The sequence below is a fragment of the Vulpes vulpes genome, chromosome 1, assembly GCF_048418805.1.
Source record: "Vulpes vulpes isolate BD-2025 chromosome 1, VulVul3, whole genome shotgun sequence".
NCBI lineage: Eukaryota > Metazoa > Chordata > Mammalia > Carnivora > Canidae > Vulpes > Vulpes vulpes.
In genome coordinates this window covers 139249041-139272096 of record NC_132780.1, presented here as the reverse complement: position 1 = coordinate 139272096, position 23056 = coordinate 139249041, and the positions used below count along the sequence as shown (strand labels likewise).

General features: G+C 49.9%; 1 protein-coding gene across 5 annotated transcripts in view; it reads left to right on the top strand.

Annotated features, from left to right (window-relative positions):
• The window catches only part of TFEB (transcription factor EB), a 55697-nt gene that overhangs the window by 15858 nt on the left and 16783 nt on the right, over positions 1-23056 (top strand). For 2 of the 5 annotated variants that reach the window (XM_072731935.1, XM_072731930.1), the window contains exon 2: positions 20265-20318. The exons of the other annotated variants lie outside the window; for them this stretch is intronic. The gene's annotated coding sequence lies outside the window, so the exon portion shown is untranslated. The remainder of the gene's footprint in view (positions 1-20264; positions 20319-23056) is intronic. 5 annotated transcript variants of the gene reach the window in all.

Below are 23056 nucleotides of genomic sequence, written 5' to 3'. Positions count from 1 at the left end.
GGTTGTAAGAATTACAGGAGATAATGCAGGTGACCTGCGGCCCATAATAAGGGCCCAATAGGTATGATCTGCTTCATCATCTCTCCTGCCTGCAACAATAACCTGCTGGGTGACCTGGGCCAGTTGTGTGACACAGGGTACTGATCCCTTCCTTGTGTAGGAGAGGAAAACTTCTCCTTTCTTCCCTTCTAGATTCTTTGGCTGGCCTACTAATGAAATTGACATAATACAGATTAATAGGAGAACATTTAATTTTGTATGTACAGGATCCCCAAAGATATGAAGCCCCAAGAAATGACCAAAGCAGGCAGTTCTGACACCATTTAGACAAAGAAACAATAAATTTGTGAAGAATTGACAAAACAAAGGAGTTTGGGCTTGGGGTAGCTCATTAGCAAAGAAGTAACAAGGTTTGTTTATACTGCCTCCTAGGCCCAGAATTCCCTATTCCTGGTGGTAAGGATGTCTCTCTGCCTCCTGATACGGGAGGGTACCTTGCATGTGGGAGATTTATTTCCTGCTCTCAGGGCATAGTGGAGGGTCAGATATCCTTCTTATACCTGCTATCTCTTAAAGTAACTTTAATTCAAAATAACCAATATGCCAAAGTGGTGTCTTTTGGGGTGGCATATTTTGTTCCCCTTTGTTTTCACCCGTGAAACTTCCAGAAGTTTCACAGTCTAGAAGCCGAGCTCCATTATTTAATTGAATTAATCTTGAAAATATGTCAGTCCAGTTAAACAGCTATGTTTCATTTTAGGAGCTGGTGATGCATCTGGGCTCCTAAGGTTAGGCCTATATTGGGTGACAAATCAGGTACTTAGTAAGGCATTTTTATGGAAAGAAAAGACAAAGGTTAGTGATCAGAGCAATCTGTGATCCCAGTTTCTGGGTTGTGAAGGCAGCCAGTTGAGAAGGTTTCTAGATGTCAGGCTGGAAGCATCTTCAGAAGGAGTGAGGGTAGACAGGGGAAATCTGTTAGATTTTCCTGGTTTGCAGTTTGTGTCTCTGGGGATCTTTTCTGAGGGGCCACTACAACAATAGGCACGAAGGTTGCCTGTACAGAGGCGGTTGTGGCAATTCCTCTGAAATTTCTATCAAGTTGTTCACACTACATAGGGCTTTAGGGCAAAGGGAAGCTTTAGTTCTTAGTTATTCTTTGTTAAAAGTGGAAGGACAGGGGCACCTGGGTGGCTCAGTGGTTGAAATGTCTGCTTTTGGCTCAGGAAGTGATCCTGGGGTCTTAGGATTGATTCTTGGGCAGCCCTGGTGGCTCAGCGGTTTAGCGCTGCCTACAGCCCGGGACCTGATTCTGGAGACCCAGGATCGAGTCCCATGTCAGGCTCCCTGCATGGAGCCTGCTTCTCCCTCTGCCTGTGTCTCTGCCTCTCTCTCCTCTCTGTGTATTCTCATGAATAAATAAATAAAATCTAAAAAAAAAATGCGACTTGAAAGTTAAAAAAAAAAAAAAGGATTGATTCTTACATTGGGCTCCCCGCAGGAAGCCTGCTTCTCCCTCTGCCTGTGTCTCTACCTCTCTCTGTGTCTCTCATAAATGAGTGAATGAATGAATGAATGAATGAACGAATAAATAAAATCTTAAAAAAAAAGGAGAAGGACATTTGAGAGCATCCGTTTGGAGAGTTGTCACCAAGTATTGGAGGAAACTAGAATTCAGGATCCCTTTTGTGTATATAACTATAGTGTCATGAAAATAAGAATACTCACTAAGAGTCTACAAATTCTGGAGGCATCAGGCATGGAGTAAAAGGTAAATGTTTCAATTCTACTTACAAGGGTATAATTTACCAAATTGCTGTAAGTCATGGTTTTCCTAAGAAAAAAAGTTTCGCTTTTTTTTTTTTTTCGCTTTTTTTTTAAATCTGGAAAAAATTGAGTATTAGAAATCCAACAATGTTTTAAATTAAAAGTCATGGCAAATGGAATTCCAATAAAAAATATACAACAAAAGTCATAAAAATTATAATCATCTTTTATCAGTTAATTCAGTTTCATGTAATTAATTTGTGCTGATGTTGACCTTTTAACAGTTTTATGAATCCAGTTTTTCCTTAGAGGTCTGTTAGTTTTTACCCAGTTCAGTGGTATGATCTGAAAGTTATCAGAAACCCATATTCTAGAGTACTTGTTGGAGTCCTTTCCATGAATCTTTCTGAAGATAAAACACTCTTGTAAAACTGTCAGAGTAAAACAAGAACTTGTATAACTGACAAAAGACTTAAAAATGCCTATGGTTAAAGATCTGATGAGAGGCCATTACCATGTTATTGATGAGGATATTTGGTTATTTCTGTGACATACATTTTATGATAATAACTTGAATTACAAAGGATAAGATTATATTAGGACATATAAGATATCTAGGACTTCTATACAATTTCTGCAACACTTAAAACATATACCTCTACTAATACAATATAAAGAAGACTTAATATTAACTTTCTTTGACAGTGCTTCCCATGTGATTTAACATAGTAGGTCTAATTAGTTTAAAATGCCCTCCTAATACCTTTTAAGTTTTGTTGTTATTTTTTTGTTTTAAGAAAGGAGAAAGAACAAATCTTTCTAGATGTTCCAGAAGGCCTCTGGAAAATCCCAAAGTTAGTTTGAGGTCCAAAGGACTTTAGAATTTGATTTGGGGGAAGTTTGTCAAATGATACTAAAAAAGACTTGAATGCTTGTTAAAAAGATCATAGATCATAATGAAACAGTACTTAATTATCCATTTAACCAAAATGACAATAAAAGATTTTAAAGGGAAATACAGAAGGTTCTAAGCAAAACTTAGCTTAATATTGAGTTAGACAGTTTTCTTAAGTAATCAAAGGACTGATAATAAAGATAGACTTAAAAGGTTAAAAAAAAGGAGGGGCAAAGAGGGGGGAAAAACATAAAAGTCTTAAAAAAAAAGGAAGAAAGAAAAAGACCTTTTATAATCTCTTATCAGAAACAGACCAATAGTCCAAGAAAACTCTGTCCTTTTAGCAGTTTTAGTTTTATAATAGGCAAACTATTGATATTAAAGCTTATTTTTAAAAACCCTTATAATAACAATTTGATTTTAGCCAGATTGGTCACACAAGGTAAAATTTTCTCTCTCCTCTTTAACTTTTTTTTTTTCCTCTTTAACTTTTTAAAAAATGTATCCTCAAACCTCATACGTTTTCTAACCAAAAAAACCACACCCTACTTTTTTTTGCATAGACTTGTTTCCCTTACTATTTCTAGTAGTAATAACATACTTAATTAAAAATTTTAACTCTTAAAAATTTATCTTATAGTGAAAACAAGTAAATAAAGGTGAACTGTACTGTATGTAGTACCAGCAGTCTATAAATTGGCAAGTTTATAAATACATTTTATAATTTCTAGAAGCATGTGCCTTTTTAAATAGTATTTTAATGTGGCCAAGATGTGTTTAACAGACCCAAATATCTTTAGTTCCTCTGCAATAGGAAGACAACTTTAGATAAATTTATGTTTGGGGGCACCTAGGTGGCTCAGTGTTTGAGTGTCTGCTTTCAGCTCAGGTGGTGATCCTGGGGTCTTGGGATCGAGTCCTGCATCATGCTCCCTGCAAGGGAGCCTGCTTCTCCCTCAGCCTATGTCTCTGCCTCTCTCTCTCTGTGTCTCTCATGAATAAATAAAATCTTAAAAAAAAGTTAAATTTGGTAATTAATGTTTAATGTTCTATCTTATTTGTAAATCATATTGATATTCAATGAATTTCTATCATTTAACTTAGCGAAACTAATAATGGAAGTTGTCAAGAGATTTGGGAAACTATTTTAAATTTTTAAATTTATTTTTATTTATTTTTAAGACTTTATTTGAGAAAGAGAGAGCACAAGTGGGGGAGGGGCAGAGGGAGAAGCAGACTCCCCACTAAGCAGGGAGCCTGACGCAGGGCTCCATCCCAGAACCCTGAGATCATGTCGTGAGCTGAAGGCAGACACTTAACTGACTGAGCCACCCAGACGCCCTGGGAAACTATTTTGAAGTAGACGTACTATAAAACACAATTATTATTGAAAAGTTTACGTAAGCCCTCTTGTCCCATTCATCTGTCTAAATTACCTGTTTTAAGCAGTATGTTTAAATTACCCACAAAAACTTCATGAGATGATAGACAAAATCAGACATCATCCCTAGCTACTTTTCTCACTGACAAACTTTGTAACATAAAACATAACCTTACTTGGGCAGTAAACCCTAGTAGAATAAATGTTGTTATCTTTGCATTATAATTAATGCTCATAATTCTGAAGGCATGTCTGTTTTAATTAAACCAACAAGCTTTAACAAGCTTTTATTTCCCAAAGATTATCCCAGATCAGTGTGGAACTAAAAAAAAAGTTTTTTGGCTTAGTTTTCATATTTCTGAGTTTTAGTATACTTTGTCCTTCTAAGTGCTTGTTCTTCACCAACTCAATAGAGCTCTTTTAGAGATTAATTTTAGCAAGAGCATCTGGTGGTAAAAAATTATCATATATCTACAGCATTCATATAGACACATGTAAATATATAGAGAGACACAAACAGAGACTTTATAGCCATTGTTCTAAAATTTTAGCCAGGAGTCGGGTGCAATGATACGAAAATCACAAGTTCATAGAACAGTTGGATCCAAATTTTATTTCTGGCAGTTGGAACAAGTTTGTGTGATACCACAAAGGCACAGAGAAAGTATCTAAGTCTATTCCAAGGAGTTTTGGGGTATATTTGCCTCTTATCAGAGGTCAAGATTAATTGCCATTTAAATTTTACCTACTTTTTCTTAAGTGCAGGATAATTGTTTCCAATGTCCTGATCTTTTACAATATCTACAAGCATTTTGAGATGATTAAGTGAGGTTTGGGGATTGGTAAAGATAGGTGGGATTTGAAGTGTGTCTGGAGCCACATTTCTGGCTTTGTAGAGGCCTGCAAGACAAAGAGTCATTTCCAGCTCCCCAAGGACTGGATTGCAGCCTGAATATCAAGGGGCTGACCTGTCCATCCAACTAAATTTGCTTCTTTATATCAGGGAAATTTTCAACTGAGATGGGAAAATTTCTACGTCCTAGAGATTCAAGCTTTAAAATAGTGTGTCTAAAAATCTATCTAAAGTGTTTATTTAACAAAGGACTTCTTGGACCAATTCACCTTAGAGGGGAAAGCCTCTATTATTGTTCCTATTACTGAACATTATTGTTCCTATTACTGAACATCGGCCTCCAGCTGATTCATTTCCTGATCATTTGTAGGAGGGCCTGGGAGAACTTCTAGTCATCTGTTTTCTCTGTGAAGGAGGGGAGGGGTGCTTTTCCCTGGGAGGCCATCTGGCTTGTCTGATAACTATAGTACAATCATGGATGGAAAGAATGCTCCTTAGCAGCTAGTCAAGGTCCCTGTGAGTGGGGTTGTGAATGACCACTAATGGTTCTCATTCTTCTTTAAATTTGGTAGGATCCACCATTTGCTTCCACGACGTGGATGGAACTGAAGGGTATTATGCTGAGTGAAATAAGTCAATCGGAGAAGGACAATCATCATATGGTTTCACTCATACGTGGAATATAAGAAATAGTGAAAGGGATTAGAGAAAAGAGGGGAACTGAGTGGGAAAAATTAGAGATGGAGACAAACCATGAGAAACTCCCAACTCTGGGAAACAAACGGTTGGGAAGGGGAGGTCGGGGGGCAGGATGGGGGTAACTGGGTGATGGGCACTGAGGAGGGCACTTGATGGGATGAGCACTGGGTGTTATACTATATGCTGGCAAATTGAACTTAAATAAAAACAAATGTAAAAAAAAAATCGGTAGGATCTTCTCAAAGTGGAGACAAACGGGCTTTGTGATTTCATCTTGTTGAAAAAGTCCTTAAAGCTAGCCACCCTGTTCCCTTGTATGTTCTTTTTAATTTGATCTTTCCATAGGTACAGGTATTTAGGATAAATGTTAGTTATTTAGGAGGCAGTTATTTAGAATGAGAGGTCTCAATTTGGTTGTGTGTGTGAATATAGAAGTTTGTCCAACTCAAAGAATCCATGGTCATCTTTAAGGAGGATCTTACATTAACCTTAATGGCAATTCAACCCAAAGAGCCTTTTAATTGGTTAACCATGGACATGGGTGTGTGGGGGGGTGTTCCTAAAGAGGGCGTAAAGGATGCAGCCCTTATGAGATCCAGGAAGTTCACCTAGCATTAGTCTAAGAAAGCAAACACCTGTGTCATCATAGGTGATAGTAATGGTATAGTAAAAATGGCATCTCTGTCTTTCACAGGAACATTGAATGTCTCCAGTTACAGACCTGCTAATTTGTGACTCTCGGTGGGTGCTATTAGAATGAGACTTTAGCACTACCAAGACCACATACATTGAGATGACAAAGGCCCTTGATGGATTGGGACCTCTTATGACAGATTCTCCTGAGAGTCGTCATTGTCAGACAAAGAGAATGCTGCTTGTGGCTTTGTCTCTTAGAACTCCTGTCTATTCAACTGGCCATCAGACATAGGCCGGGACATGCCCTTTTCTGCTTATGGACACTAGAGAGAATATTCCCACTAGTCACAAAGCTAAGCTCTCGGGATATAGAATAAGATGAAAGGAAAGGAGATGTCTGCTTCTCTCCCATATGACAAACAACACAAAAGAGACAAAAGAAAACAGTGACAATCTCTGGTTGTCAGAGGATCAATAGAAAACAAAAGTATTTATAACACATTTTTACTAGAGTCCCCATACCCAAGAAACTAGTTTACACAAATATTTTCTCTTCCCAATCTAAATTTAGAAAAGAAAAGGACTTACCAATCTTGCTTTCACCAGACCCAGCAGGCCAAGATCTGGGAGACCAACATGATTAAGAATTTTTACCTTCTGCTGTCTGCTGGCTCCTACAAGAAGTCCCAGAATCTCTCAGCTGCTCCCAATGTGAGCATTGTCCAGCCAGGGAAAAGAAGCTCCATGTCGAACACCAAAAGTATAGAGGAGGAAAACTTTTCCCTTCTTCTCTTCTAGGTTCTTTGGCTGGTCTAATAATTAACTTGACATAATATAGATTTGCAGGAGAAAAACGAATTTAATTTTGTATATACAGGAGCCCCCAAAATATGAGGCTCAACGAAGTGGCCAAGCAGGCAGCTTTTATACTATTTAGACAAAAAAACAATAAATTTGTGAGGAATTGAGAAAACAAAGGGGTTTGGGCTTGGGATCGCTCATTAGCAAAGAAGTAACACGGTTGTTAATACCGCCTTCTAGGCCCAGAATTCCCTATTCCTGGTAATGAGGATGCCTCTCTACCTCTTGGTACAGGGAGGGTACCTTTCACATGGGAGATTTATTTCCTGCTCTCAGGAGCACAAAGGAGGGTCAGAGTGTCCTTGTACCTGCTGTCTTTTTAGTAACTTTGATTCAAAACGATCAATATGCCAAAGTGACATGTTTTGCTTTTCGTTTCTTGTCCCTCTCAACAGAATTGTTGAGGATCAATTGGGATGAAAACACTGAGTTCTGAACAGAAGTGCTAAACTCCTTGAATCCCCAGGGCTGCCAGGAATTTGGGGGTGGGGGGGGCTTGCCACTAACTGCAAAGCCCCGATGCATTTTTTTGGGGCCTTCTTCAAGCTTTCATGTTTCCTGCTGTCCTTTATAGGCATTTGAATTGGTGACACCAAATCTACTCCAGGGAACCCCAGTCCTATTTCAGGGTTTCCCCAGATGTGTCTGTGGAAGGGTTTGGTGGTCAAGCAGGTATGGGAGAGTAGGAGTAAAAAAAAAAAAAGCAAAATGGTTTTCTTTGCTGCAGGACTTGTCCGAGCCTTTGACATGCTGATAGTTATTGTGTACCTCCAATATGTGGTTGTGATATACTGCAGGGTATCTCAAAGGCCTGGATTTCAAAGCTCAATTTCCAGATGGAAAAACAGACCTGGAGTGAAGCCTAGGAAATGATTCCCCAGATCATGCAAGCTGGGACTAGATGCCAGGGCTCCTGACTTCATGTGCTCTGCCCAGGACATCCCCTCCTTCTACTCCTTCCTCCTTTCTTCTCAGAGAAATGTTCTATGTCATGATGCTCCCTTCTGGAAGGCTCCTCACATTTTGCTGGCCCTCTAGTGGCCCCAGCAGCACTAGAGGGTGTCCTATTCCCTTTGGGCATTCATTGATGGGAGATGGGGCTATGCCCAGCACACAGACTCCGGGGGGCTCCTTGACCGGCTAATGGATGGCAATAAGGCTGCATCCCACTCTGGGGGCCCCAGCCAGTTAATTGGGTTTTCTGAGTCCCAGTCTTCTCAACTGTCATGAAACGCATCCTCTGGCTTATCACCTGGAGTGACAGAGGTTTGGCTCTGACATAGGTTTGGCTCTGACAGAGGTTTGGCTCTGAACCATATGTGAATGGTTCATGTACAGATGCCAACAAGTCTATTCTTATCATTTCTGGGGTGGGGGGTGGGCAGTGAGGGAAGCACATGGGAAAAATGAGGGAGACCCTGGGACCGTGGGATCTAGCATGTTGGCACTCCTAAATCCCGTCTCAGCCCCTATGCGTGCTGTCTGCCCTTGACTGTGCTGCTGTCCCCCTCAGGTCCCAGCTCCCCAACTACCTATGAGGTGGGCTGGTCCCATTTGGCAGGTGAGCCAGGAGGGGAGGGAGCCAAGGCACCGTTTCCTACTTTCCTGTGGGGTAGTCGGTGTTCGGGTTGGGGAAAGAAGGTCAAGCATCTCAGGGCCTCAGCCCGGCTGTGCCTTGAGTGGGATGGCCTTCTCCAGCCCTGCTCACTCCTTGATACCTCCCACCTTTCACCAAGGGTGGCTGGTCACCTGGCCTGTGGGCTGGGAGGGTGTGCAAGCAGGTCCCTGTCTCTATCATCCCAGCAGTTAGGGTATCGATCCCCTAGGCCCTCTGTGGACTGGCGTGGGCTCTGAAGGAGAGGCTGAGAGGTTTACCAGGCCCAGTTGGGAGGTGGGAAGAGGTGGTGCCTCCCTGGCAGACTGTCCTCTCCCGGAGGGCTGTTTGCCTGAGTTATTCTTAGCACTGACTCATTATAGGGTCTAATTTTAGCCCTGTTTCTATGTGTTTCCAACATCTGGTGCAGCCAGGACTGAAGGGGGTGTGGGTGGCAGGGGCGACCCCTTTGGGCATTGCTGGGGACTGGAGCCACTGGCAGGAGAGCGCGGACAGAGTCTTCTATTTCCCGCACCTGTCACAAGTTGAAGCCAGGCACGCAGTAGGTGTCCTATTTGTGTGTGGGCCTTGATTGCTCTGCCACTATCTCATCCTTCCAGCTCCAGCTCCTGTGGGGGTGGGGAGGGGGGGTGAGTGTTCCAGGCACCCCCCCTGCCCGCCCCCTCCAACATGAGCTAACGGGGCTCATCAGGTAGGCTTTCCCATGCCCCTGGCTCCAAGGTTCCAGTTGGCTTCTGACCCCTGCAGTGAGGGACCTCAGAGGAAGGAGGCAAGCCCCAAGCTAGGGCCCTTGTCATAGCCCCCATTATAGGGGAGGAGTATAACTCAGTAGTTAGGGGTGCAGCCAGATGGCCTGGGATCCACTCCTGGCTTTGCTGCTTCCTGGCTGTGTGACCTTGGGCAACTCCATCAGCTTCTTTGTAACTCGGTTTCCTTATCTGTGGGATAAGGATGGGAGTATAGTGTTTTGAGGACTAAGATAAGAACGTTGGAAGTGATGAATAATAAGTGCTATATGAGGAGGTAGTGGCATTCTTACTACTTTTGTTATTATTACTAATGAGAAGCTCTGTGTGTGCCCTCTTTGTGTATTGGAGTTGAACAGGGGTCTTCTCAGCTTTTCTGAGTGAGATGAAGCTAGGGATGGCGCTCAGAGGGAGTGGTTATACCCAGGCATCGTGATGGCCGTGATTTCTGTAGGGCTGCAGTAAGGGGTGGAGGGCATACAGGTGGGTTGGAATGCGGGCTTTACCCTTCACAGGTTGAGTGAGTCACTTAGCCTTTGGAACATCCATTTCTTTACCTGCAAGACAGAGGTGATAGTAGGCCGTAGAATTTTTTTTTAAAGATTTATTTATTTATTTATTTATTTATTTATTTATTTATTCATGAGAGACACACACAGAGAGAGAGGCAGAGACACAGGCAGAGGGAGAAGCAGGTTCCCTGTGGAGAGCCAGATGTGGAACTCATCCCGGGGACCTGGGGATCATGACCTGAGCTGAAGGCAGATGCTCAACATCTGAGCCACCCAGGAGATCGTAGGCCATAGAATTCTTGCCAGGAACACGGTGGGAACTGAATCCGGAAGACTTTTGGGGGGTGGCGCTGCTGTGTCCCTTTCCTGTGAGAGGGATGTAGTGCCATTGCCTTGGGAGTCAGGGAGGAGACGGTGGCCTGGAGCCTTGCGGAAGGGGGCTGTGGCCCTGGCTCTCCCTATGCTGTGTGATCTGTGCACATTACTGGCTTCCCCTGGGCTTCTGTAACGCAAAGAGACCAGAGAAAGCTGGTTTTGAAACTCTTCCTCCAAACCCCAGGGAGTGATTTGGGGACTGTTTGAACTCATAGGGTGGGGAGGCCCCCAGTTGGAGGCCAGGTGCTCTGGCCCTCCCCCATCCCGGAAGAGCTACTTTACCATCCTGTTTTACATATCAAGGTTCTAGGTAAATTTTATCTGAAAACAAGGTTCTGCTGCTAGAAACAGCCCAGGGATCTCTGGTGGGTGACTTCCCAGGCTTCTTGTCCTCTGCTGGGCATTGATTCTTGGAGGTGACCTGTGCAGGGGGGGTTCCTGAGTGCCACTGGCACTGATGCTCCTGGGGTGTAGGGGTACAGAGGGGGCTGCCAGGCTGCTTCTCTGGACCAGGTGTGAGTGCTGCCCTGGCCTTGCTGCCTGCAGGACACAGGTACCTTGAAGACAACACTCAAGCCCAGAAGCAAAATCTCGCAGGAGGGAGTGAGAGCTGGGACGGGCAGCTGCCACAGCACTGGCTCATCGTAGGTGCTCACGAAATAGTTCAGAATGAATGAAATGGTACCAGTGCAGTATCCCAGAAAAACAGTACCTCTCCTATGGTGGCGGGTCTTCCCCTACCCCTTTGTCTTCCTTCTTGCCCTCACTCCATCTTCCCTGTCCTCTGCTTTGTTTGACCAGCCTGAAGCTGCCCCAGCCCTGGGGTCTAGGCTCAGCCCTGCTCATAAACTTGAACAAAGACACTCCCTCAGTCGGAGTCCCAGCTTGACCATTGGTAAAATGAAGGTGATGGGCTCAATTTCAGAAGGTCCTTTCTGGGGACGCTGGGGTGGCTCAGCGGTTGAGCATCTGCCTTAGGCACAGGTTGTGATCCCAGGGTCCTGGGATCGAGTTCCGTATCGGGCTCCCCACAGGAAGCCTGTTTCTCCCTCTGCCTGTGTCTCTGCCTCTCTTTGTGTCTCTCATGAATAAATAAATAAAACCTTTAAAAATAAAAAATAAAAAAAGTAGGTCCCTTCTGGTGGCCAGCCTCTGTTCTCAGGGCAGGTCAGGCACATGTGTGTGTGCACACGCACATGCACATGCTCATATGGCTCCATGAAGTGGGCCTAGCTATGGAAGGTCCCTCTTCCCAGCCAGGCAGGAGCCCCCTCAAGTTCTCCTGAGGTGAAAGTTGGGATGCTGCAGTGCTCTGAATGGGGCCCCCAGGCTCTGATGTGCTGGAGTTAGGGCTCAGCCGGGGACGTGGGGGCCTGTGGGTGGGTGTGAGAGGAAGGGTGGGCATCTGACTGTGTCCCCTGGGTTGCAGCTGCCACTGTGACTTTCGTGCATGACCTTCTGGGAGTGTGGGCGGCTGCCCATAGGGCACATGTTTGTGTCGTTCATGCCAGGGTGTGAGGGGGTGTGTGAATGGAGGCAGTGAGGGAGCACGGGCAGTTATCTCCCGTTGCCGGGAGCTGCCAGGGCTCTGAGCAGAATGGAAAGTGATTTCATGCAAAGGATCTCTTTGGTCTCTGCATTTTGGCCACAACCTGAGGTATAGGTTGGCCTGGCTTCCTTCCTTCCTCCAACAGCGGGCCAGAGGCCTGAGCTCCCCCTCCACAGGCCTCAGGGAGAGGAGACTGCCCTGATCTGCAGTCTGACACCTTCTCAGGGGGGTTTCGGGAGCTGGTTGGCACCTGCAGCTATAGGAGTCAGTGTGGGGACTGGGAGGGCATCCAGGCCTCAATTCGTGGCTCTATGTAATCCCCTAAGCCAGAGGAAGTAGCCTGTGGAGGCCCAGGCTGGGATGCTGTGGTCATTACCCTGCACCAGCCCAGTGGTTTCCCAGCTGGAGAGGACCTGCCAGGGAGGGGAGAGGAGAGGCTCCACCTGCCCACCGTCCCTGCCATCCCAGCTGCAGCCTGCTGGTGACTCATTCCCCTGGGGAGTGAGCCAGCTTCTCTCCCCTGGGTCACTCGGGGCCTTGGTACAGAGCCCAGGGCCCCAGCAAGATGGAAGGGGGGTGGGCAGTGGGATCAAGGCTCTCTTTCTGGGGGAGAGGGTCACAGCAGACTTTTCTTGCCCCTTTTCCTGGTCCCACAGACTACCTTCCCTTTGCCCATAGCAGAGGTCACAGCCCCAAATTACATAATGGGTCTGAAATGCCTCACAAGCAAGAAGCCCAGTGGAGCAGCTGGATCCGGGACTCCCTAATTCCCCAGGGTCCAGCACTCAGCACGTCCCCATTCCTCTGCCTGGGTTCGTTGAGGGAATGGGTGGTGCCTGCCTCCCTACCCACCCCCCAACAGGGCTGTCTGTGCAGCCCAGGAGGGGTGCGAAGGCCCTCTCCAGAGAAATGAATTCCTGGCCTAACCCCAGATGCCGGCCTGCCCAGCTCTGCTCCAGGGTAACGCTGGGTGTACACACAGCTCCATTGTACGCCTGGGCTCTGTGCCTGCCATGGGCCTGGCACCAGTTCTATCAACAGCAGTGGCTCCTCAGTTCCTCAGCACCCCCTGCCAGGGCCCAAGCCATTGGGCCCCTGGTGGGGAGGAAGGAGGACTGGTGATCAGAGTGGTAAGTGTGTCCTGAGTAGAGGGGCCAGGATCATTAAGCTACTCGAGGAACCAGATGAATACATTGGTTTCTGTCATCAAGTGTGAGGTACAAGCAGAGAGCATTATCCCCCATTAATATCAGTTACCATGGCATTGAGAGGCATCGGTGACTCATCCAAGGTCACACCACCACAAGCGGTGGAGCTCATGTTTGAGCCCAGGGAGCCTTAGGGCCAGAGCCTGGGCTCTGCACCACTTACTTCCATGTCAGGAGTCAGGAAAAGGCAGGCCTGCTTTTCACTGCCCAATGTTGGGGACTTGTGGCAGGCCACTTCTGGAAAGTTTATGTTCCCAGGGTGAAAGGGGGCCCAGGAACATTAGAGCCTAGAATCTCTATGTGCTCGTGAAAAGTGTGATAGTTAAATTTCAAGGATGTTGTAGGAGGCTAAGTGGGCAAAGCAGGCCTCCAGAGCTGGCAAGCAGCTCTGTGCCTCAGTTTCCCTGCTCCATCTGCATTGTCTCTCTCCTGTGCTTCTTGGGAGAGCACGGGAATGTAGAGGTGAGATGTGGTGAGGGCGGGAGCCTGGACCCTCACACTCTTTCCTTATGTTCCACAGACTGGTGGGAAAGCCCCCCTTCCCCAGTCTAGATGCCCCTGCAGGCGGGGCGCCAAGGCTTCCAGTTACTTCTATTCTGAGAGTCCGTCCTGAGCTGCCCCATCTCCTCAGGTTTCCCAGCCCGAAGGGACCTCTGAGGCCAGGCAGCCTACAGAGGGGCAGCCTGGCTAGACTCTGATGGGGGTCCTGCTTCTGCCTCATGGCCGTGCCCCTCAGGGCAAGATGGCAGGTGCCCAGACACCACTCTCATGGGGTCTGTTCCATTTCTTACTTTCTGGGCTCACCTTTACACCCTGAACTCTGACCCCTGGGACTAGGCAGAGCTGAAACTCCTCCTTTTTCTCGGCCCACCCTCCTTGTACCCTGTTGTCCTGGACACAGGGTCTGCTCCCCTCCTTTGGTGCTGGCTCAGCCCTCTTAAAAATGGCCAGTGCCCACAAGATTGTGCAAGGCCAGAGCTAGGCCATGGGGACAGGTAGGGGAGAGAGAGATTGGAAGGGGACATGGAAGCCAGCTCCCTTCCCACCCTACCCCAGAGCCTTGTCTCCCTCTGCTGGGGCTCATCTTTCCCCGTTTGTGCATTTATGCTGTTCCCACCAACAAGCCAACACATCTCCAACCAAGTGGACGCATCCATGGGCTCCTGGACGCGAGCAGGGGTTGGACACTCTGTGGAAGGGGGACGGTGCAGGGGAGCAGCTGGAGGCCCAGACTGTGTTGGGGAGAAGGAGCAAGGCTGCTCCTCAGCTTGGCCCAGGGCTGTGTAGGGAGGGCGTCCTAGGTGCCTTGAGGCCTCGTAGAGAGTTTGGCGGACTCGGTCTGGCGGACAGTGGGGCGCCATGGGGGGTGATGGAGCAGGGTACGACTTTTCCTTATTGCTCAGTCCATTTTGTTTCTCTTGTTCTCTCATGGCTGTTTTCTTTCTCTGTTTCTCCAAAGACAATAAACCCTTCTCTCTGCAATTTAGCTTCATCGGTCTGATTCCTGCTCACCCCCTCCCACATGTCCAGTCTCTGTTCTTGGCTTCCTGGCCTGCTCCCCATGCCCTGCTTTGTGTGGCTCTCCCTTCCTCTCCCAAGCCCCTGACCTGCCTTCCCTAGGGTAGGGCTTGGGTGGAGTTGGGCCTTTGAGGAGTGGGCTGCGGGCCTGGTGAGGACCTCATAGGGACCTGGCATGATGAAGACTCAGCCAGGAGGATGCCCCCTCGTTTTTGTTTTTGTTTTTTTTTAAGATTTTATTTATTTATTCATGAGGGGCACAGAGAGGCAGAGACATAGGCAGAGGGAGAAGCAGGCTCCCCGTGGGGAGCCCGAGACAGGACTCAATCCCAGGACCCCAAGATCATGACCTGAGCCAAAGGCAGAGACATTCAAGCACTGAGCCACCCAGATGCCTCAGGATGCCCCCTGTCCTGACACAGTTTACTGTCCCCTTCAGAAAATGACCCACCCCCAATAGCATGGCTAAGGCTCATGAGGAGGATCTTACATTTCATTTGTCAACCTGATAGAGATACAGATTTCTCTAACAGATGAATTAGCGAGTGATGGGCCTTCATGTTGTTACTCAATTTAGCAGAAAGCTATGAACCCAGATGGGAATCAGCCTGCAGACAACTATTGTGTCTTTTCCGTCTCCCTTCAGGCATCTATCTACTATTTCATAGATGCATCCATCCCTTATATCCATCCATGCATTTTATCCATGCATCCATCCATGCAATCCATGCATGCAGGCATCCACCTATTCGTCAGATGTTTATTGAACACCTATATTAGGGATTTCACATTTAATCATTACAGAAATTCTCCAAGATGGCCACTCTGCTGAAGGTCACACAGACAATAAGCAACACATCTGGAATGTTCTGCTCTACCTGCTTCGAAACATGTGTCCTTAGTGTGGGCTCAAGTGGCCTTCCTTGATGTCCTCAGCACCTAGTTCTTAGTGTGGAGTGTGACAGCCATGTTATCGAATGAAGGGGCATGCTGAGATTCTGGAATGCTGGACTGATAGTTCTATCCTCATTGCAGCCTAGGGGTGGGAGGCAATGCAGGACCTCTAATTCTCTTGGCATTTGCCACCAGCAACCTCATGAGGCCATCACCACCCCTGGAATGGAGGCTTCTTCACCACATAATGTGCAATCCTGGCATGTCCTTGCTTCTTCTGTCCATCTTACAAGCTCTGCTTCTGAGGACACTCTTACCTCTAACAGGTGGACAATTTCTAGGTATACACATGCTTCGCCGTTGTACCCAGTGTCCCCCAGGGACTGGGTTTGTAAACACCTGCCTCTTAGCTTCTCCAGCCCTCTTCCAACTCTGGCCCTTCCTTTCTAAGCTTTAGAGTTAGCTGCTCAGTGTCTGGGCCTGACTGCCTCCTCAGGGCCCATTGGCTAAGGCGAGAGTGTGAGTCCAGGTAGTTTACTTGGGGGTGACTGGCAGTGGGCCAGGATAAATGAACCAGGGAAAGGAGGGAAGCCAAGAACATGCGTGTTCAGGGGTAGATGACTGCTGTGGCACCTGAGGTGCAGGCTTGCTGGGAACCCGTGTGGACTCTGCCTTAGGGTTACCCAGTGTCGGGGTGGGGGTCTCTTTGCTAGTGCCCCTCAGCCTAGGCTCAGGGCTGCTGGGGGACAGCGGGCTGCTGCCCCTGCTGGCTCTGACACAAAGGCAGGTGCTGGCAGCTGGTGCCCCAACAGCTTCAGTTGCACTCCCTGAACTCAGGCCTGGCAGTCCAGCCTGGTCCCTTGGAGTATGCCTCTGGTCAAGCCCTATTTCCTCTGCTCCCTTTCTCTCCATGGCCAGGGAGCAGCCACTCCCAGCTGCCCTGGGCCAACCCTTCCCCCTGGAGCCAGTCACCACTGCATATTCATTGTGTTCAACAGATACTTAAGGAGCTCCTACTATGTCCCAGGTAATATGGATAAAAAGAGGAAGCTGTTAGGATCCCTCCAGGCCCTCAGAGCAGAGGAAAGGGAAGACACGAGGTCCTTCCCCTCTGCCAGACACCGGCAGCCATTTCCAGGCCCGTCTGAGGCAAGTGGACTTCTCTGTGCTGCATCCTCTCCTAGAGGGAGGGACGGATGTGATGTGCCTGGGTAGCACATTGCCCGGAGCCATCTTCGAGTCCCCTCCCAGCCTGAGCATCCTGAGACTGTGATTTTAGCGGTTTTTCTGACTTCCTTTTCCTTTCTCTCAGTGCTCCTGCCTCTTCCCCTCTGGGGGCCACTAGCCCCATGGCTGCCACGTGGTTGTCTTCTAGTGCCCTCCCTCTGTGTCTCTATGAGGAACAGGATGCAATTCGTGGGGGCAATGAAGTGTGTGTGTGGGGGTCACTTCATTCAAGGGTACCCTCCTGTGTCCCTGGTGAAGGCTCTGCTCTGTGTCTGCTTCCTGGAGAGGGGGCCCCCTCCTGCTGACTCCTACTCCTACCCGCAGACCCACATTGCAGTCTCAAGCCTTATGGGGCTGAGGGCATGGGAAGAGTTAAGAGAGGGAAGTGGTGTGTAGGTAAGGCCTTAGGTGTGGGAGTGGGGGGAGGGCAGGAGGGGAACGTGGGGCCAGTGCCAGGCCTGGTGGGGCATCAGGCTACAGGTGGGCAAGCCAGCTCCTTTTCCCTTTGACTTCTCTCTCCAGCTGCCGCCCTCGGCCTTTCTCCTCCAGGTTTGGTCAGGATGCGTGTGCCAGGGTGGGCGGCAGGAGTTTGTCCACCGTACTGGCCAACCTTGAGACCTCTGACATTCCCCATCTATCATGCACCTCCCCCACTTGGATAGAAAGGTGATTGTGCTCTTGGGGCTGGCTGGCATGCTGGTGTGAGGGCTGAGAGGAGGACAGACACGGTTTATACAGAACCAAGAGGTGGGCTTTATGATGAGGCTTTCTGTTGGTGACTCAGGTTGGAGCTTAAGGGACTTTGGTTCCAGGAAGAGGTATAAGGCAGATACAGGTGGCTGCCCATATCTCACCTCTGTGGTAGTTGGCAGGGTGGTGGTGGTAATGGGGACCTGGGGGGGCCGCAGGACACGGTGGGTGGGAGATCATGAAATGGGGAGAACAGAGTAACAGGCTCCTCTGCCAACCCACCATGCATAAAATCTAGGGTGCCTGGTTCCTCTCTCTGCCCAGCTAAGGGAAGGGTGCTTTTTGTGTTTAAGGACAGGAACAAAAGGTGGGCCAGCTGCTGTGCGAATTTGGAGAGTAAGAGTGGTGTTCCTCTCGTAGCTGTGTGTGCGGCGGGGATGGGCAGGTGCCGCAGCTCACTCACTCTGTAGGTAGGCTGAGGTGGAAACGTTGCTGTGGAGGCCACTGCTCTTGCCAGGGGCGAGGTTGCCCGTCAGGACAGTTCTCCCGTCTTGCCAGGTGGAGAAGGGGTGGAGGTGCCAACCGGAGTGTACCTGGGCAGCTGCCCTGATTGGGGTCTGGGTCAGCAGCCAGCCCTGTGGAGGCCCTGGGGTGGGTGAGGGCTGGGACAGGACCCAGGCAAGGGCACCCCTGATTTTGTGCCACTACGGATGTCCCCAGAAGCTCCGGGGCGGGGGGCTGGGCAGGGACGAGGACCAACGTATAGTGAGCGGAGGTCGGCCTGTGGCTGTCCTGTGGCCTCTGTCCGCGCTGCCGGCCGCCCTGTCCTGCCCCCACCAGGCGTGAGTCAGAGCGAAAGCAGAACCTGCCAGACACTGCGCGGGGTGAAGCGAGGCAGAACCGACTGTGCTATTTTGGAACCTGGTTAATTCCCCTCCCGTCCCCCACCTCTTCTCTCAGGGCTCCCACCGCCTCCTGGTCAGTCACCAGCACTCCGCCTTCCTCAAGGGGACAGTCGGGTTGGCACTTGATTTCCTCTGGCATGTGTGGGGCGGGGTGCTTAGTGTCCTTCCCCTTGGAGGACCCCCTCCCTGGCTGTGAGGTGCTGGCTTCTAGGGAGCCTGCCTTCTGGCGTTGGGGGACAGAGTGCCCCCTCCCGGCAGGAGCTCAGAGGAACAGCCAGGGCACCCTGGGGAGATGATGGTCGGCTTTCACCAGGGCTCTCCGCCTGCGCCCTCCCCCCCCATCTCTCACCACCCTGAAGCCAACTGTCCTCCTCTCCGGAGCTGTGAGCGACATGGGGCAGCCTCACCCGGCAGTGACTCGAAGAGGGTTGGGAGGGATTTCCGGACCCAGAGAGGAGATATTTTGGGGTAGAGGGCCTTTCCAGAACCCATGACATCACATACTTTCAGGAGCCCCAACCAATCCTCTAATCTATGGTTCTTTCTTGGGCATCCTAGGCCTGCTTGAGGTCCTGGCTTCACATTTTAGGGTTTCTTTGGAGCCTGTAGACGGTCCTATATAGGGGGTGTGAAAGAGGTCGGGAGGGTGTGTGTTTCTGAACTGGACACGGAGGTGTAGAGGTGAGAGCTGTGCCCCTCCGTGCGTAGGGTGTGCAGGGGGTCCCTGCCCCTCCTGAAGTTATGTGGTCTGAGAGGGGGTGGGCTTTGCTGTTGTTCTGTGTGTGTGCAGATGGACACAGCCTTCGCTGTGTCTTGCTGCCTCTGGGGGGACCCTGAGATCAGAGCTCCCCCTGCCATTTATTCCCTCAGGAACCTGGGGTGGTAGGTTTCATGCAGGGAGGGTGGTCAGCAGGCACGTTGGTTGTGACCAATTAAAATGTCAACCTTAAGTGAGTAGGACTTGGGTTTCTCGTTGCTCAGATGGATTTGGGGTTTCGGCAGGTGAAAGCAAGGGTAAAGCAGTAAGGAGGAAAGAAATTGGTGTCCTAGGCCTGCTGCAGGGGGCTTCAGCACATGCCCCCTGCCTCCTGTGGACCACGCAGCATATGGGCGCAGGTGCACGCTCTCCTCAAAGTTGTCTGGTCTCTGCTGGAGCTGTTCTTTGGACAGGCAAGTCCTGGGGCCACGTGAATGTGATGGTAAGTGTGCATGAGTGTGCGATGCTGTGTGTAGGAGATGCTGTGTGTGTGTGTGTGTGTGTGTGTGTGTCTCACTCAGCCTGTCTGGGTTACTTTTCCACTGGTAACCATATGGGCCTCCAGGCTGCTTCCCCATAGACCTGGATCAGTCCCCCTCCTGCATAGGCCAGAGCCCCAGCACTAGGTGAGTACTGAGTGCAGAGCCAGCCTGAAACCCTGTGTTCTTGCCTCCACCTTGGCTTCTGGGCCTGAGAATCAAGGCTGTTTGTTCAGGTTCACTGTGGGGGCACAGAAGAGCCCCGGCATCCCTTCAAGTGTTTCTCTCTGCACCAGGGGCCTGCACCTCCCCACCGTCTTTTTCTACCCTTCACCCACTGTCATGCTTGGAACCAAGTGACCAAGCCCCCAGAGGGCTACAAGTGACTTCAATGCACCCACAGATATTCTAAGATGTATGTTAAGATGCAGATTTTGACTCTAGGTCTGGGATGTCCTGAGAACTTGCATTTCTAACCAGCTTCCAGGAGATGTGATGCCTGGGAATCCTGCTTTGAGTGGTGAGGGCTTAAAAGGCCCTGATGTAGCTAAACTCCGGCCAGACTGATGCTGCTCACCCAGCCAGGGAGCTAACACTCATGGCCACCCCCTAGGTGCCAGGAGCATCACACACTTCGGCTCCTGGGTCTCTTTGCCTACTCTGAGAGAGGTGGCATCATCACCATCCTGTTTTACAGATGGGGAAACTGAGGCTCTGAGAGATTAAGTTCCTGTCCCGGGTCACACGGTTGGTAAGTGGCAAAGCCAGACTTGAACTCTGGTCTGTCCATGTTCAGGACATGTGAGCCTTCCACTAAGCCCAAGTGTCTTCCAGAGAGCTCTGAGAGCTGTAGCCAAGGGGAGTGGGTGAGGAGATGGCACGAAGTTGTCAGGAAGCTGTAGGGAGCAGCCCCAGGGACCGAGGGAAGCAGGTACCAAAGGGGGAATAGTTCTGGAGGGATAAGAGCTAAGTAAGGCTGGCATCTTGCCCCGCCTGCCTGCCTGGAGCCCTTCCATGAATGGGCTTGCGTGACCTGTCTCTGTGGGCCCTTTCCAGACTGACTCCCCACCCAGGCACCTAGCATACTGCCATGCTCCCTGCACTCAGGAGCCTGGGCCAGGGGAGGTTGGGTGTGCAGAGTCCTGACCAGGCACCTGAGGTCTCATGCCTACCAGCTGTGTGACCTTGGCCAAATCGTCAGCCTCTTCTGTGCCTCAGTTGTTCCCTCTCTGACATGGGGGATGTATTACAGCTTCCTCACAGGTGGGTAGGTAAGCTTGCATTGAGGATTAAGTCAGAAACATCACCAGCTCAGAGCAGTGCCAGGTACATGGTAAGTGCTCAGTACCGGTAACAATGAACACCTGTTGGCTTGTACCTGAGCAACTAGAGGCCCCCTCTGTAGGCTCAATGTAGGTGTCATGCTCATAGGCTTCTCCTTCCTTCCTTCCTTCCCCTCCCCTCCTCATGTCTTCTTTTATTTAGCAAAATCCAGTTACTTAAGTTATAAAGAAATTGTTTTCAAAGTATTCAGAGGCAGATTAAGCTCTTGCAAAGGAAGCCAAACAGGAGTTCATTTACGATGTGTAGGCCAAGCCATGGGGGGCTGGGGAGGCCAGTGTGGGGCTGGGGCGGCAAGGATGGAGTCCCCACGTGTTGGGCGGCTGCAGAGAAGTGACTGCGAGGCGCAGTAGCTGGCTCTCCTGCTCCCAGCCCCACAGGCTGGCTCCACGGGCACGTGGCCTTGGCTTCATCCATGCTGTCCAAGGCTCAGCATGCCCAGACAGAGCAGGAAGGGGCCTGCCAGGGATCCTGTCCTGCCCTCTCATGTTATCAACCAGCTTCCAGGGCCCAGAGAGGGGCACGACCTGCCTGAGGTCACGACTGGGCAGTGGGACAGCCAAATGCAGGTCTTCTAATGCCACTGTGCCCTTGGGGAGGCATCTGAGCGAACCCTTTGGGAACAGACTCATTCCCAAGGGTCAGAACTGTCAGGTCTCATCCTCCTTGGTGAGGGCCATCAGTGACTGTACAGGCTGACCTAGCATCCCCCAAAACTCAGCTGCTTTTCCCTTGGCGGGGAGAGGGAGGCGGGCTGGCTAGGATGGGCTGGGGGAGTTCTGTGGGGGCTTGGGCCACTTGGAGTCCCATCTTGAGTCCCTTCCCTGCGCTTCAGGCCCTTTTCATATCTGGGGAACCCCCTCCCCACCCCTGCTGGAGTCCAGGTCAGACCTCAGTAATCACTTTTCTCTCTAGTGAGCTTGATATAATCTCCCCGTCCCCACAAGGGTCTCTCATGACCCAGGGCATCTGCCTCTGTGAGATCCAGATCTCTCATCTCCTGAGCCCCTGGCAATGCATCAGTCTTGGCGGTTGAACAGAAGAGAACTGTCTGCCAGCAGGTGGAGTCTGGCCTGCATTTGGGGGCCTCCCTGGGACCCATTTGTAGGATTCACTGAGGGTGACTGGATGGGGGAGTGAGGCGGGGCTGGGAGTTTAGGGGGACAACAATCCATCTATAGGGGTCTTCCCTATAGGACCCTGGTTTCTTCATCTGTGCAGGAGCTGGTGATGGTTATGCAACAGACAGACTTGGACTTGCAAGCCTGCCTCACTGTGTTCCTGCACTGTGACCTTGGACAAGTCACTTAACCTTTCTGGGTCTGGGTTTTCTCATCTGCCAGAGGTGCTATTTGTCCCCTGAGGTGTTTGTGGGGGACACATGCTCTGATGTAGGTCACATACTTAGCTCAGTGCCCTGTCCAGAGTAGGGACTCAGGAGTGTTTGCTGAGAGAGGGAACAGGTGATAACTGGGCATGTGTTGGGTCAGTGGACAAGCAGCATTCTGGGGCCCTGAGTCTCATTCTGGGAATTCTGATGGGTGGGATGGGGTGGAGGTTCAGAAGAAAGCTGATTTCTTCAGAAGTTTCCTTGTACCTGGGGAGACTGGTAGGTGGCCAGGAAATGACTAGAGAACAAAGCAGTGCAGCCACAGGCAGGATGTTAAAGTGGACCAAGTGTCAGGGAGGTGGGGGCAAGCAGGTGAGGGAAAGAGAGCAGAAAGGCAGCTGCCCACTGAGGGGCAGGGTGGGGGATATGCCATCGTGTGTGTGTATGTGTGTGTAGGAGAGACAGGCAGGCAGGCAGAGCGGCTTCATGTGTGGCTGAGCTCTATCTGTACACATCACGAGGGTAGACGAGGACCTTTCTAGTTTCTTTTCTCCATGCTTCCTTCAGCTGCATGACCCCTTGCCCCCAAAGCCTAGTGGCAGTCTTCCTGGGGCAGGCCTCACGCCAGGATCCAGCTGGTCCCTCCGGGCAGGATGGGCGCCTCTCTGGTCTGGCTTTGGCTTTGAAGCCTCTCCATGTGCTGCACAATTGCCGTGCTTTGCCCCAGGGCCAACAGGCGGGCCAGCCAGGAGGCGCCAGCTCCCACCCTTTCCTGTGGGATGTGAGCTGGGACGTGGGGCTGATGGGCCTGAGCTGTG